This window comes from Denticeps clupeoides, chromosome 13 (genome assembly GCF_900700375.1).
Source record: "Denticeps clupeoides chromosome 13, fDenClu1.1, whole genome shotgun sequence".
NCBI lineage: Eukaryota > Metazoa > Chordata > Actinopteri > Clupeiformes > Denticipitidae > Denticeps > Denticeps clupeoides.
The window spans coordinates 6910291-6924659 of record NC_041719.1 but is presented as its reverse complement, the minus strand read 5'-3'; positions in this window follow the sequence as shown (position 1 = coordinate 6924659).

Genomic DNA, 14369 nt, shown 5'->3' with positions numbered 1-14369 from the left:
ATAATAGAAGGTGGCAATCGTGTGGCATTTACAGTAAAGGTAGGTTTTAATATGTTAAAGGAGCGGTGTGGAGCAGTCTGTACAACAGGTTACACAACATGTTTTAATATAAAACAATAAATACACTAAAAAACAAATGCACAATTCATACTGATCCATACCAGCTAAATTACTTAATCAAAGGTGCTGTTAATGAGAACACAACACATTAGACTATTATTTTCAATTTTAGATTATACATGTTTAGTCACAATATTTTAAGGCCTTGTCTAGTTCTTAAACTAATTTATTTATTTCTAAAAATTAGACTTGCAAACACAGATGAACTGCATATTATCTGTAAAACTGATTTGAAGAACTTTATGTGTCTAGTAGCTGTATAGACAACTCACATATACATGTAAAAAAAAGAAAGAAAAAGGTGCAATGGTATCCATGGTGTAAAAATGTGTCTGTGCCAGTCTCTTGCCAGTGCAAGAGGTATATCTTATTCAGGCTACACAACATATTTGAAATAAAATACTCATTGCTGAACTATACGTAGACAATGTTTAAAAAACTGTGCATGCATACAAAAAGATTCACTGTTCATCTTCACTGTTCCCTGAGATACTTTACTCATACAAGGAGATGATTTTGGGGTGTAATTACATTAGTAGACAACATTGTGGACCACCAACATCTCAATTAATTAGTCATTAACTAATTTTATTTGCTAATGAGATGACAATTCTAGGCCGTGATTTTAGACCGTGATCTTTTATTTCTCGCGATGAAGGGAGGAAACTGGAGAAAGTATACATTTCCCCCTAAAAGTTGTCTTGGAATTCCTGAAATTCTAAAACACCATGCACACTATTACTAAAACGATAAAAAATGATTGATTTCCATTAAGTTTGTAGAAAAAAGGTCCAACAGCAGACATAGACACATTTTTAAGCAATATTATAATGGTTGTGCAGTAAACAGATCCGAATCGGGTGCATCTGCAGGAACATCAGTCGGCAGGAGGCCTGTTTGGCCTTGATTCTGCATTCACAGATGCTGAACGTGCTCTGACAAGACAAGAGTACAAGAGACACCTACTCCTGGCCCATGGTACGTACATGTTGAACCTTTCTGCAGCCCTGCTCTTTACCTCGCTCCTTTTATCGCTCACTTTTTTTCACTTCCCCTCCCTCAATTTCACACTCACAACCCTGTGAGGAAAGCACGCACGTCAATCAGGGCGTCGTGGACAGATGAGAGACGTAATTGGATGTGAGCAGAAATCGTCTCTCACCTTGGGTGGAGGCACGGAGGCCCGGTGCTATAGCAACCCCTCCGGAAACCTCTCAGGGAGATGAAGGGTTCGCAAGGAGGTTGACGGCCATAGTGTCTGAAAATAAATACGTTTTCAAATCAAAGGCCTGGCTCTGTGCTTGACCAGGGTGAAAAACACGATCCTAACCACTTACTGAGAAGGACCCCTGAACACCTTCAGACACGGAAGAAAAGAAAAGAACCCACTTCATTTTAACAAGCTGACAAATGGAAAGGGATACGCAAAAAGTTTCATTGTTGGCTTTTGTTTTTGAGCGAAAGGAGGAGAGTTTGGGAGAGAAGCGGCCCGAGAGCCAAATGAATAAAGTCTGCAGAACGAAAGAAATAACCTGTCTTTGCTCCATGACTCTGATTCTGGAAGCACTCAATGCGCCGGCGATTGAAGGACACCTCATTATGTCACAGCTCTTACTCACATGGGTGTAGCTCGACCACTTTCCCTCTCATCTCACCCGCCAAGTCCTCCGCATCGCCGTGTTCGCCGCTCTTGCTGGTACTGTTAGAATGACTACAGCAACTGTCTGACAGAAGTGGGCAAAGGTGCAAAAGTCCTTAAGATTAAAAGGAGCAACTTTTTACCAGATTTTTACACGCCACCTCTAGTTGTACATTCATTGATTTACATTTCTATTTGTGTTATTTACCAGTTGTCTTTATCCAGAGCACCTTACAGGGACAGTCCACCTGGAGACACAACGGTAGTAAGTGGGGATTGAATCATAGGCGACTGTATCACCAGCCAGGCTAATACGACCCTTTCCTTGGTACCACTGCCAGTGATCAGCCATAAATGTTTAAATGTACAAATGTAAGTGCTACATACACATTTCATTCCCTTTTCCTACCAGTGCATAACCCTGCCCGGTTACTTAGGGAGAAACAAGTCTTATTGAAGAAAAGTGTCCTTGGTTGGTGCAAAGACAACGTGTTTATTCTGTTTCTTCTGGCTCTTAGAGAGCATCTAAATGTTTAATCACTTCGCCGTCTCCCTCTATCTCTTCCTCTCTATCCACCACTATCAAAGTTAGACATCTGAGCTGTCTGCCCACCCCTAGGGCGGTGTGCTGAATATAGAACCTGATGATGAAGCTCCTAATGAAGAGCCGTTGCTACGTAACAAACCTTTGGAAACAGCTGGTTAATTGTTAATATGCTTCTGGAGCAGACTAGTGCACGAGATACACAAGGAACGAGTCACACGAGAAGAAGTGTACATGCAGACGCTGTCATATTGTAAAGTTAAAAAATAAAACGACCCCCCCTCCCCCCGCCTACAACTGGACAGTGCCACTGCTGGCTGGCTGCTGCGGCATCCTGGGATGGTGGCGAGATTTTGCTATAGTGTTCCCGGTGGTTGCTATGGCATCCCCGGTGACTGCTATGAAGTTGCTACATGGAGCTATGGTGTCTGAGGGGACTGCGAGGTGTTGCTATGGATTTGTATTGGTGTTGGTGTTAAAATTCAGTTGCTGTTTAAGGCTTAGCGGCCGTTTGACGAATGCATTGTTTCCTAAATAGGAGCTGTGACCATTGCAAAAGGGTTTTCTAATAATGCTTTAAGCAACAGAATTGTATAAGTACAGACACACATCATATCATTATATTGGAACTCAATTTAAGAAGAAATTACAGTAATCATTCACAGTAATAAAAATGTCTATACATTTACCAAAGCACCGTCCCCACACACTGGTCCCCGGGCACCTGCCAAGGGTGATGGTTAAAAGCAGAGGACGTCATCATTGTTGTGAAACATTTCTGAATGACCCTAGATTTTTGAAAGGTGAGTAAGTGGGCCTAGTGGTTAAGGAAGCGGACCCATAATCAGAAGGTTGCCGGTTCGAATCCCGATCCGCCAAGGTGCCACTGAGGTGCCACTGAGCAAAGCACCATCCCTCGGGGTCACTCAGGGTGATGGGTTAAATGCAGAGGACAAATTTCACTGTGTGCACGGTGTGCTGTGCTGCTGTGTATCACATGTGACAATCACTTCACTTTACTTTAAGTAGCCCGCAAAAAGCCCGCTCTGCCTTTTCTTGAGGACATATGCCTTCAGTGTGAGAAAAGTCAGTTTCAAGTCAGTATTTTCAAGTCACTAGATTCATATGTTATTTAATACTTGAATGAATTTACTAGGCGACCAAAACGTTTGTAGCTATAGGTGTAGACAGTTATTAAATTCAGATTAGGTTTAGGATTAAACTCGGTTAGTTTAAATCATTTTAAAATTGACCGTTTTTTTCCCAAGAGTTGGATCCTATCAGCCCTCTAATTTATTTCAGCTAAACGTATTATTTTAAACCAAGTAAGTAATAATTATTAGCATGGGAGCCTTCACAAACTCTTTTGAACAAGAGGCATGTTGGTCAAAGAGTGGCGAGAAAGATACTCTGGGTGAAAAGGTTACACCCCAGACAAGGCGATAAGTGATTGTCATTGTCATTTGGGCAGACACCCGTTCCTCCTACTCGAGAAACAGGCTGTCTTTGATGCTCTCCTGGTGATGGCCAGGGATTAGAACAAAGGCTCTTGCCCAAATGTCAGTGATCAACCAGGCAATGATTGAATTTAAGGACCGCTGTATATTGGATTCATGAAGAGCCCAATCTGTGCTCGCCACGAGTCTGTGCTTTTTCACTGCGGAGCGAATCCCACCTGAATCAGAATGGGGCAATATAACCACACTTCACATTATGCAACTCATTTTCATAACAGCTTGCCAGGAAGGCATAATCAGGTTTTAATGCTCATTGCTCGGCACTGATGTTTCTTCAGTGTGTTTTCTCTGTGGTTGCGCAAATCCTTACCCAGAGGACAGAGAGGGGGGAAACAGCGGGGGAACCATATGAACTGCACAACTCCCACCAGGGCCTTGCAATGCACTGACCTTCGGAGGAATGTTTAGCAGGTGTGAGTGGCAATGCCACGGAAAGCTACTTTTTTTTTTTTTTACAGGAGACAGCGCTTTCTGCACCTGCATTCATCCAGCCAGAAATGTTCACCTGCTGACATCTGTCGGAGCGTCCGTCCTTTACACGCCCAGGCCCAACTCACATCCTCTTCTCGCTTGACCTGCATGGACCCAAACTGCAGTTGGTTATTTGTGATGAAATTCCTGGTGCAGGCGAGAAACACTCCTGACAAGATGAATCCTGATCAGGGCCCTGCTACTCTGGGCCACATCGCCAGCGCTGCTGCACTGCAGGCCTGGCATGCTCAGGCAGATTAGAAATGGCAGCGATGCTTCTCCCTGAATCTTAATTATGGAGTAATTGCTCCATGCTTCTGTGAGGATCTACAGTGTGTGTTACATGTATGTATGTATGTGTGTTTTATATATGTAGGGTAGATGTGTCATGTTATGGACTGAAGGACATTGCTGTGTACATTTTATTACTCCCCCAGCGCTTTGTCACCTTGACTCCTTCTATGCCTGCGTTACATTAACAGTTCATTTGCTGTGAACAGGAAATCAATGTAGTAAGAGGAAGGATAGCCCCCATTCTGTTGAATGCTACAGGTCACACCGCTGCTGGGACTCTGTGGATGAGGGGAGTAATTTCAGCATGTCTAAGGAGAAAAAGAAGTAATGCTTATGCCTCCAGGTCACTTGTAGCCTCCTAGCATAGGTGCAGGGATGGGTCGTAATTGCATAAAATTTCATAAAACAGAATGCAGAAAGACATATAGGTGCATTCTGTGCAAAAAAGAGAGAGCATGAAAGGAAAAAATGAATGCTTTTGACTGTCAGTCAGTGTCCCCTATGTATGCATCAGTTGTCACAGCACGGACGGCCCTCAATAAACAGTACCTGGGAATTTACTAATGTCAAATGAAAAATATGCTGTGCCTACCATCTACCAAAAGTATTTCCGAAAAATTGGTAATTACATAAATGTGGGTAATTGGGATGGCTTAGTAAATTTTGTGTCATACCTTAATTACCTTAATTGTAATTGTAGTAAACCAGAAGACTGGAAGGTTTCCTATATGCTTTATCATGCACATTTTGATATCTTTGTAGCACCAAGGATTCATTTAGTCTCATGATCCGGTCCGGCAGGGGTTATTCTGGGTCCAGAGTTCGGACCGGAGTTTCATGTTAGTCTTGTGTGTTTCCTGATTGTTACCACCTGTGTATCATTGTATAAAACTGTTCATGTTCGTGTCTGTTCGCCATCAGGTCATTGTGTGGTGATGTTTCCCCTGTCCTGTAGGGTCAAGAACAAGAATGCCAGTCGAAATTTGGTCTTCAGCAAGATGTCAGAAAGCAGAAGGTGGAAGGAGTCATCCTGGAGACCTCTTCTCTGAAGTGTTAGGATGTGCCCGGGCTTGCAGGCATCTCCTGGTCCAGCCAGGAGCAGCAGACGAACTCCCTATCAGAAGGTATCGGAGAAAGTCAGCACAATTTTAGAACTAAACAACTTGGCTTTTTTTTATTAGGAATGGCAGAAGTATTGTATACTGCCATCTTCCCCCCACTGCTTTCAAAATGTCTGAAATGACGTTTAAAACATAAATGCACATGATAGTGTTGCTTAGTGATAATGAAAGAGTAATACTCAACATTTCATTCTAGATGCAGCTTTATCTTATGTGGAAATATATTTACAGGTTCAGTTGTCTCAATCTTCAGAAGTTCTTTTGCTTCGATTCTACAATTGAACAACTGACATACTGAGAGCTAAATGCAGCAGGCGCTGCTGCTGTGGTGGTTGAACGCACGGTTGCCAGATCTCATGCAGAATCCCAAGTGGCACCTTGGCACCAGAAAAAGTCTGTAAGGTCATGGGAAATACTACCAAAGCATCACAATGCAAAAAGCTCTGTAGGTTCGTCTCAGGTTTGCAAAAGACTGGTGCCCTGTCCAGTTTTAGGTTCCAGCTCTCCCAAAGCAACCAGAAAATGCACCAGGTATGCTCTAGCTTTCTCAGGATAAGAGAGCTCAGAAAACTGGTTGATGCATGCTTAGTGACAATATGGTCATCAGTAGTTCTGTTGTATATGTATTATGGTTGTTCATTTTGTGGTCGTTCAACACCTTTGCAGAGACCCAAGCTCAGGACTGCAGTGTTCCTGGATTGTCATTAGATTCCATTTTACACCTCACTAGTCATAAACCTTCATAAACCATGTCATCCCTCAGTAAACCCTGCCCTGCCAGCTCGCCGATTCCATACTGAGTCTTATATAAATTCATGATCTATTTTTCACCCCACTGTACAATATGCATGGCAAAATTGAGTCCCGCCTACCCACCTTCTCTATGATGGCTATGCATGCCTACAAAGCATGGTAGATAAATACAAGAAAATGGGAACGTGATATGACAGTTCAGTATTTGTGTGATTTTTACTGCATTGGTTTTCATGGTGCATGTATGTCAAAATAATTGTACTTTACTCCAAACACACAAGTCTTTAGTGAATGATAGCAATAGCTTTCCACATTTAGCCGTATCTGGTTAAGGTCCAGTAGGGCTTTAGCTGAATGCTGCGTGGCCCTGCATCCGATTACAGGATTAAAGATGAATGTCTCCTTACTGTGTGATTTTGATTGAATTCAGGTCAGAGTCTTTCACACTGACCTAAAGAGGTCATGCATCACTCTAGGGTGACCTTTGAGGGTCGGTAAAGTGATGCAAGAGCCTGATGAAAGCATTATTTTTCTACAGGTAATTGTAGTTAAAGAAATTACTACTCCTGCTGCTATTAGTAATAATAAAGACAACAACAATAATCTTATTTATCTTTTCAGTGTACACATCAACATGAACATATTTTATTTAATGCCGACTGCATTTTGTCCAGGTAAGTAAGTTTATAGCTCTAAAACTGAAACCTATCTTAAACCTGACAGTGTCTGTTTATTAGGATGTATTTCCCGAATGTTTGCAACCAGGTGTTTGTGTGTGTCTTTGTGTGCTTGTGTGCGCGTACCTACGAACAAAGTATCCAAAAAATGCCTTTTCTCCTTGCAAATTGTGTTTAAATTGTGAATTTTAATTTTTTTTACTTTGGATCTCGCCTTTTCCAAATGTCATGTTGAACAGATGTTGCTGAGAGATACAAACTGGCTCCATGCTCGAGTGACAAAGAATGAAAGATCATCTGTAGCTCTTTAGGACTGTGCGCAGCTGCTACAAAATGTTTAATTAAGGCTGATAGAAGCACAAGTTCGCGGCGGATTAGAAATTCTTCGTGGTAAATTGCCCAGGGGATTTTCAGAGAAAATGATACACTAAATGAAACAATAGGTGATATTACAGGGATACTGGGAGAAAAAAAAAAAAAAACACATTATTGATTGAACCGCTGTTACTCGCGGTAATCTCTGGAAACTGGTCCATCCTCGCTCAGGATAATCTGTCCAGCTCTGAACATTTAGGTTACAAATGCACTAAAGACTCTTATTTAGGGCTTATCTACTAAATTGCCATCATTTGTTGTTTTCATCCTCCATTGGATGATAAAGCAGGGATTTGACCTGATATTAATGATTCTCGTGTTGTGTGTACATTCTCATCGAATCATACAACACTCATATTAACCTATTGTTAGTGACCACATTTACATTTTTGGGAAGTTGCACATACAAGCAGTCCTATGTTGTATAACATTAACAATACCGCATTTAGTTTCTGCTCCTTATAATAAAGTAGAAATGCTCTTAAATAAATTGGTCTTCTCTGTTCATTGATGAAGTGCAACAGGCCCTCTCTATAACGTGAATCTATGGTCCTCTGGGGAAAGGGCCTGGTTCTGTGTCGGAAAGCTAATCATTTAAAAAAGAATTCAGCCTAGCGTTCTTGTGGCAATGTCATTATCCTGCATTAGGAATAGTGTTCCACCAGCTCCGTGGTTGGGACGGCTGCGTGCCACTTCCTGTTTTTGTATACATATCTTTTTTCCATGTTTCGACCTTGCACAAAAACTTCAAAGCCATTTCTCCATGTTTAAAGTGTTCAACCTGTCTAAAAGGGAAATGATGGTTAGAGAAATACCTCAAAGTGGGCTTTCCAGATAGATATTCTGATGCCAGGGTGATATTATGAATGATATTATGATGCCACTTTAAAGGAACAGTACATTTGAAGAACAGCACATTTTAACATGGCAGGATAGGTGGGCATGTCACATGACTCTATGGATTTATCATGGGGATGCTTTCAGTTTAAGATATAGGAAGTATCATAATGAAAGATATTTGATGTTTGTGGATGTTTGAAAGTGAAATTGAAGTGATTGTCATTGTGATACACAGGACACCACACAGTGCACACAACAAAATGTCCTCTGCTTTTAACCAATCACCTTGCTGAGCAGTGGGGAATCATGTCAGGCACCCAGGGAGCAGTGTGCGGGGACGGTGCTTTGCTCGGTGGCACCTTGGTGGATCGAGATTTGAACTGTCCAACATCCAATTATGGGTCCGCTATCTTACTTACTAGGCCACCACTGCCCTTCAGATGCTAAATTGGCGTTGTCCAACACTTGAGTCTGAAGATTGCTCCAATTTTCCTCTCTGTTTAGAGAGGCTGGGATGGAAATGAAAGTGAAAATGAAGTGATTGCCATTGTGAAGCACAGCACACGGTGCACACAACAAAATGTGTCAGTCATGATCTGGTCCGAAAGGGGTTACTCCGGTACGGGATTGTCATTGTCCAGTGTCTTGGATGTCTTCCCTGTCTTGTGATTCACCATTAAACCCCGATTTTGTGACGTCGAGCGATTGCGTCCTTCCTTCCTTGTCTTCTCGTCACCTCCTTCTCATTGTCTCTGTTCACTTGCTTCGTCATGCCTGCATGGTTGTGACAGTGTCCTCTGCATTTAACCCATCACCATTGATGAGCAGTGGGCAGCAATGAAAAGCACCCGGGGAGCAGTGTGTGGGGACAGCGGCTGAGCCACCGCTGTCCTGCTCCTGAAGGAAGCCTAAAGGAGGCTTTTGAAATGTAAATTGTCTCATTCATACAGATGCTGGTCAAAAAGGCCATTGCCCTGGTCAGTGGAGGATGTTTCAACAGCAATCAGCCCACTTAGAGTGGTTTGCCAGTGGGGGCTGCAGGGAAACCGCTCGCATTGGGTAATTACAGGACCTCAGACACCTAGCGGGTTGCTGTGACAGAGACATAATGGATTCTGGCCCGGCATTCCACAAACACCTGTCATGCAGCTTGGGAGCAAGTGTGTGCATCCTTTCATATTCTGGCCATTATTTCATCACTCATGCTGTGCTTACATCCTGTCCCGCCCGTGGGTCATTCGGGCTCCTCTCTCTCCCAGCAAGGGGGAATAAGTGTGACATGAAAAATGAATGGAAGTGTATTTGCTGTTATTAAAACCCAGAAGAAGAAAGTTATGTAGCAGGAGTGGATTTATACTTCAGGTGCGAGTCGTAAATGGCAAATGAAGCTTTTAATGCATGTGTTTTTTTTGGGGGGGGCTTTTTTTCAGGGTGGGGTTGCCTTGTGCCTCAGGAGAACACCGACAGGTTGTGCATGTTGTCACTATACCACAGCCGCGCAATTATGGGTGAAAACCTAATTTAGCAAGAAGCGTCATGACCTTGTTGTCTCGGTTTTATGGTCAAACAGGAGAATAGTTCTAATAATCCATCCTCAGCTCTCCAAACCTGGTGGTCTCGGCTGCCTGAGGTCCTCAAACCTTACAACATCACACACGGGAGGGTGGGAGAGGGTGCAGACCTTCAAAGGTTATTACCTATGATACATTGTGAGATATTATGTGAGAAACGTGTCTCATATATACATGTAAAAAGAGAGCATACTTTCCAACACAACTAAGGTGTGTTTTTGTTAAAATGCTGTCACATGCATTTTGAAAATGTACCCACACGGGTCCCAATTTTCCCCCCTCAAGTAACTGCACCATTTGTAAATAACTAGCTGTGTATTTAATTTAATTTCTAGATGTTGGAAAATGGTGTTATTATGTTTGTGGCAAACTGAAACAGATGCCTAATGTCTCATATTAGAAAGCGTGTACATTCTTGAATGTCTTCAGGGTACTATTTAGTCATGGCATTGGTGCAGTTGAGTCTTAACGTGTGCACATTTGATGGAAATTCAGTAATGGCTTCCTTTGTAGATCTTCAAAGCCCAGCTTTTATGATTATCTTGCACAGTTTAAAATGAGTTATTAAGTAATACATTTCATGATTTACTATTTGCTATCCAGCTGTCAGAGGTGCAGAAGAAGTATTGTCTTCCAGTAAAGGGATTCACTACATTCATAAAATCTATTAAGAAAAAAAGATAAAGCCTCATTTTGTTAGGGTGGAAGCGTGGCAATGCACACAAAACAGAAATGTTTGCAATACGAGTGAACCCAGTTGCAGAATGGTGCAAAGGAGTATGAGTGAGTATCACACTTTTAATCTATGAACACAAACCAGTATATACTGCAGCGCCCACTGGCGCTGGTGTTCACACAGGAAAATGGGGAATAAACAAGCAAAGGGCGCGTCTGGGGAAGGCTTGAGCAGGATCAGGTTGACTTGGACGCAGAATGAAGCTGAGCTGGAGACGAATTGAACGAATTGAATCACGTGTCACATCCGTCCCATTCCCATCACATGAGGTCAGTGCAGAAGGACTACTTTTATATACTCAGGCTATATTCATTTCAGAGTATTTCAAAAGGATTTGGAGTATAACCTAGACATCAGATTTGTATATAAATCTTCGAAACAGGTGAAGGGAAGGCCACTGAATGAGATGACAAATTATACTTCATATTAAGGAAAATCTAATGATGTGCTGGTTACAGCGGTACAGGGAATAGTCAGTGGTACGAGCAATTCAAATCCTGAAATTGATTTGCTGGGAGCAGGCAAATTCGACAAGCAAAATGACCTGAGTGACTTTGAGAAGGGCCAAACTGAGATGCCAATATGAATAACTGTGTCTGAATATTGCTATAATTGCAGGTCTTTTCCCCATGTGCAGTGGTGTGTACCTTCCAAAAGGAAGGTACAAACCTTCAAAGGAGGACAACTGGTGAACCAGTGACAGGGTAATGGGTGCCAAAGCTCACTGATGTGCATGGGGTAAAGGCTGGCCTGTCTGGTCTGATTGCATAGGAGAGCTTTCGCCGGACAAAAGGTCAGACACCTTGTGCTGATCATGATGCTATGCTTTCAGAAATTTAGTGCATCACAGTACTTTTGAATGCTCATGTTCAAAGTGTACTTTCTTTACAATTAACAATTATCAAGGTCATCCTATCCTTTTCACAAGTAATAAAGATTACACAGTCTAGAAAGAGACTTTGTTTTGGTGCATATGCAGTTTTGTCTGCATAATAATAAAACAAAATGGTCCCAGAACAGAACCTTGTGGAACTCCTTTGATGACTAAGGTATAAACACTGAGATATTAAGGCTTCATTTTATACAAATCTTGCAGGAATAAAATGCACCAGAATCTGGAACTCCGAATCTGGATCTTGGTCCATGCTATTACTCACATATTCTCTTAATATGACACCTATGTTAATGTAATAATAATTTAATAATATAAATAATACACAGGATACAGAACACACTGAGAACCCCTTCCTTCATAATTATGGATGAAAACCTGCAGTGGCTGTCAGGTGCCAGGATCTATAAGGCCATGAATCTGCGCTCTTTAGCATGAGCATTGAGTATTCTGGTCTGCTGTACAAAATAATGCCAGAACAACATGGAGCCCCCCCTTTCTTTTCCAAATACTCCTGAAATTGAAAACATGTGAGAGAACAGAAAATTGCTGATTACTAACCAGGTCCCTCTTTGTACAGCAGACATTTTACATTCACAGAGGAAAGGCCTATGATCCTGTGGTCATCTTGTGATGTATGGTTTCTGGATTAAATGTGATGCACCAGGTGCTGGAGGAGACTCATTCGCTGCAGCTTTAAAGAAAAAGGGGAAAAAAAGGTCACCACAGAAGGAATAAGGCTTGTTTACTGCCTTCTGTGTGTCGCACTTTCATCTCCCCCCTCCCACTTTTCTGTTCTTCTCTCTGTCTCACCTTGAAGGCATAATCAGCCTTTCTAATCCATTCCCTCTACATTAAGTGCTTCCTCCTCTATGTTCCCTACAGTGAAGCAGTGTTGAGTGCATTGCTGCCCAAATGCAGTCCTGCACAGCAAAGCTGGCAGCAGTTATGGCTTCTTGTGGAAGCCAAGATGCCACAAAGAATGGCTACAATTCTTTTCATATTATTTTCAGCAACATAAAAAGGAAGGCTAAAATTTGGAGTTATTGTTATGTTATATTTAATGCACAAAATTTAATCCACACCACAATGCACCTATCGTTTGTGTCTCACTCTGACTAGGTTTCTCTGAAAACTTGTAGCCTCGCTCCTGTGATCATGACCCCACAGTATGCTATTACAAAGCATTGGTGTGAACCTCACCCATTTCACCTCGAGAGGAGCAGGTCAAGGGAGAATCAAACCTCCACCATGGACAAGAGCACACAGCTCGACACACAGGGACCAGATTGTTCACCCACACAAGACTGGGATGAGGCAATCTACAATAGGCAAGCTGCCTTGGTGAGAAGAGATCAACAGTTGGAGCAGATATTAGAAAATGGAATCTCTGACAATCTCCCTTGACCTGGGGCTCCATGCAAGATCTCACCTCATGGGGTACAAAAGATCTTGAGAACGATGAGGAAACAGCCCTGAACTACACGGGGGGAACTGGTCAATGACCTGAAGAGAGCTGGTAACAAAGATTACAATTAGTAATACACTATGTCATCATGAATTTAAATCCTGAAGTGCTCAAAACATCTGCCAGCCAGCTAATGTCCAGACCCATCTAAAGTTTGCCAGAAGCCATCTGGATGATGCAGAGGAGGATTGGGAGCACATCATGTGCTCAGATGAGACCAAAACAGAATGTGTGATTCGAGGGGGGAGAATGCTGAGTTGGATCCCAAGATCCATATCCACTGTGAATCCACATAATGCTTTGGGGCTACTTTTCTGCCAATGGGACAGGACGACTGATCCATTTTAAGTAAAGGATGAATGGGGCCATGTATCGGCAAAAACCTCCTTCCATCAGTGAGATCATTGATGAAACATGGCTGGATCATCCAGCATGACCATGATCCCAAAGACACCACCCGGGCAACGGCTACATGAACAGCATTACAAGGTTCTGTAATGACCTAGCAAGTACCCCCCCCCCCCAAACAAATCACAGCTCTTGAGAAGATACTGAAGATACTACTAGATACTACTGTGTCTAAACATGGGGGAACGTTTGACTGCTGTCATTGCCAACCAAGGTTACATTACAAAATATTGAAGTGAACTTTTGCTATTGACCAAATACTTTATTTCTGCACTGTTATACACATAATTCTTTAAAAAACATACAATATGATTTCTTGGAATTCTTGAATTCTGTCTCTCACAGTTGAAGTGTACCTATGATGAATATTACAGACCTCTCTCATCTTTTTAAGTTGGACAACTTACACAATTTGTGGCTGTCAAATCTTTTGCCCTGCTGTATGTGTATTAACAGTGTGTTCTGTGTGCTCTCTCTCTTATGAATGACAACATGTTTCACTTTGTTGGAGCAGCCATTAGGCATTGTTCTTTAAGAAGTGATGCAATATATTAGGCCACTTTATGTATGTGTTGTTGCCTTTTATTAATCACTCTGAATGTTATCCTTTTTTATGCAGCAGCCTTTCCCAATGTCACAGTCCATTCCTCAAAAGAGCGGGGGCTCCTAATGAATTCCAATTTCTGTTCAAAATCAGCCTTCCATCATTCATCGCAGTTTGCATCTGAATCTTGAAGGCTTCTGTCAATCTCATCAAGGCCAAAGACATATTTCTAATATGACCTCTGACACCAACTAAAGGGGGCCACACCAAGTAAGCTTTGAATTACGACAAATGTGCAATAAACAATCTAATGTTTATCTACATTTTTATGATTGCTCCAGTATGCATTAGGTAAAGCTGTTTAAATATTCATTTGGAATAATAAAAAATATATAATTA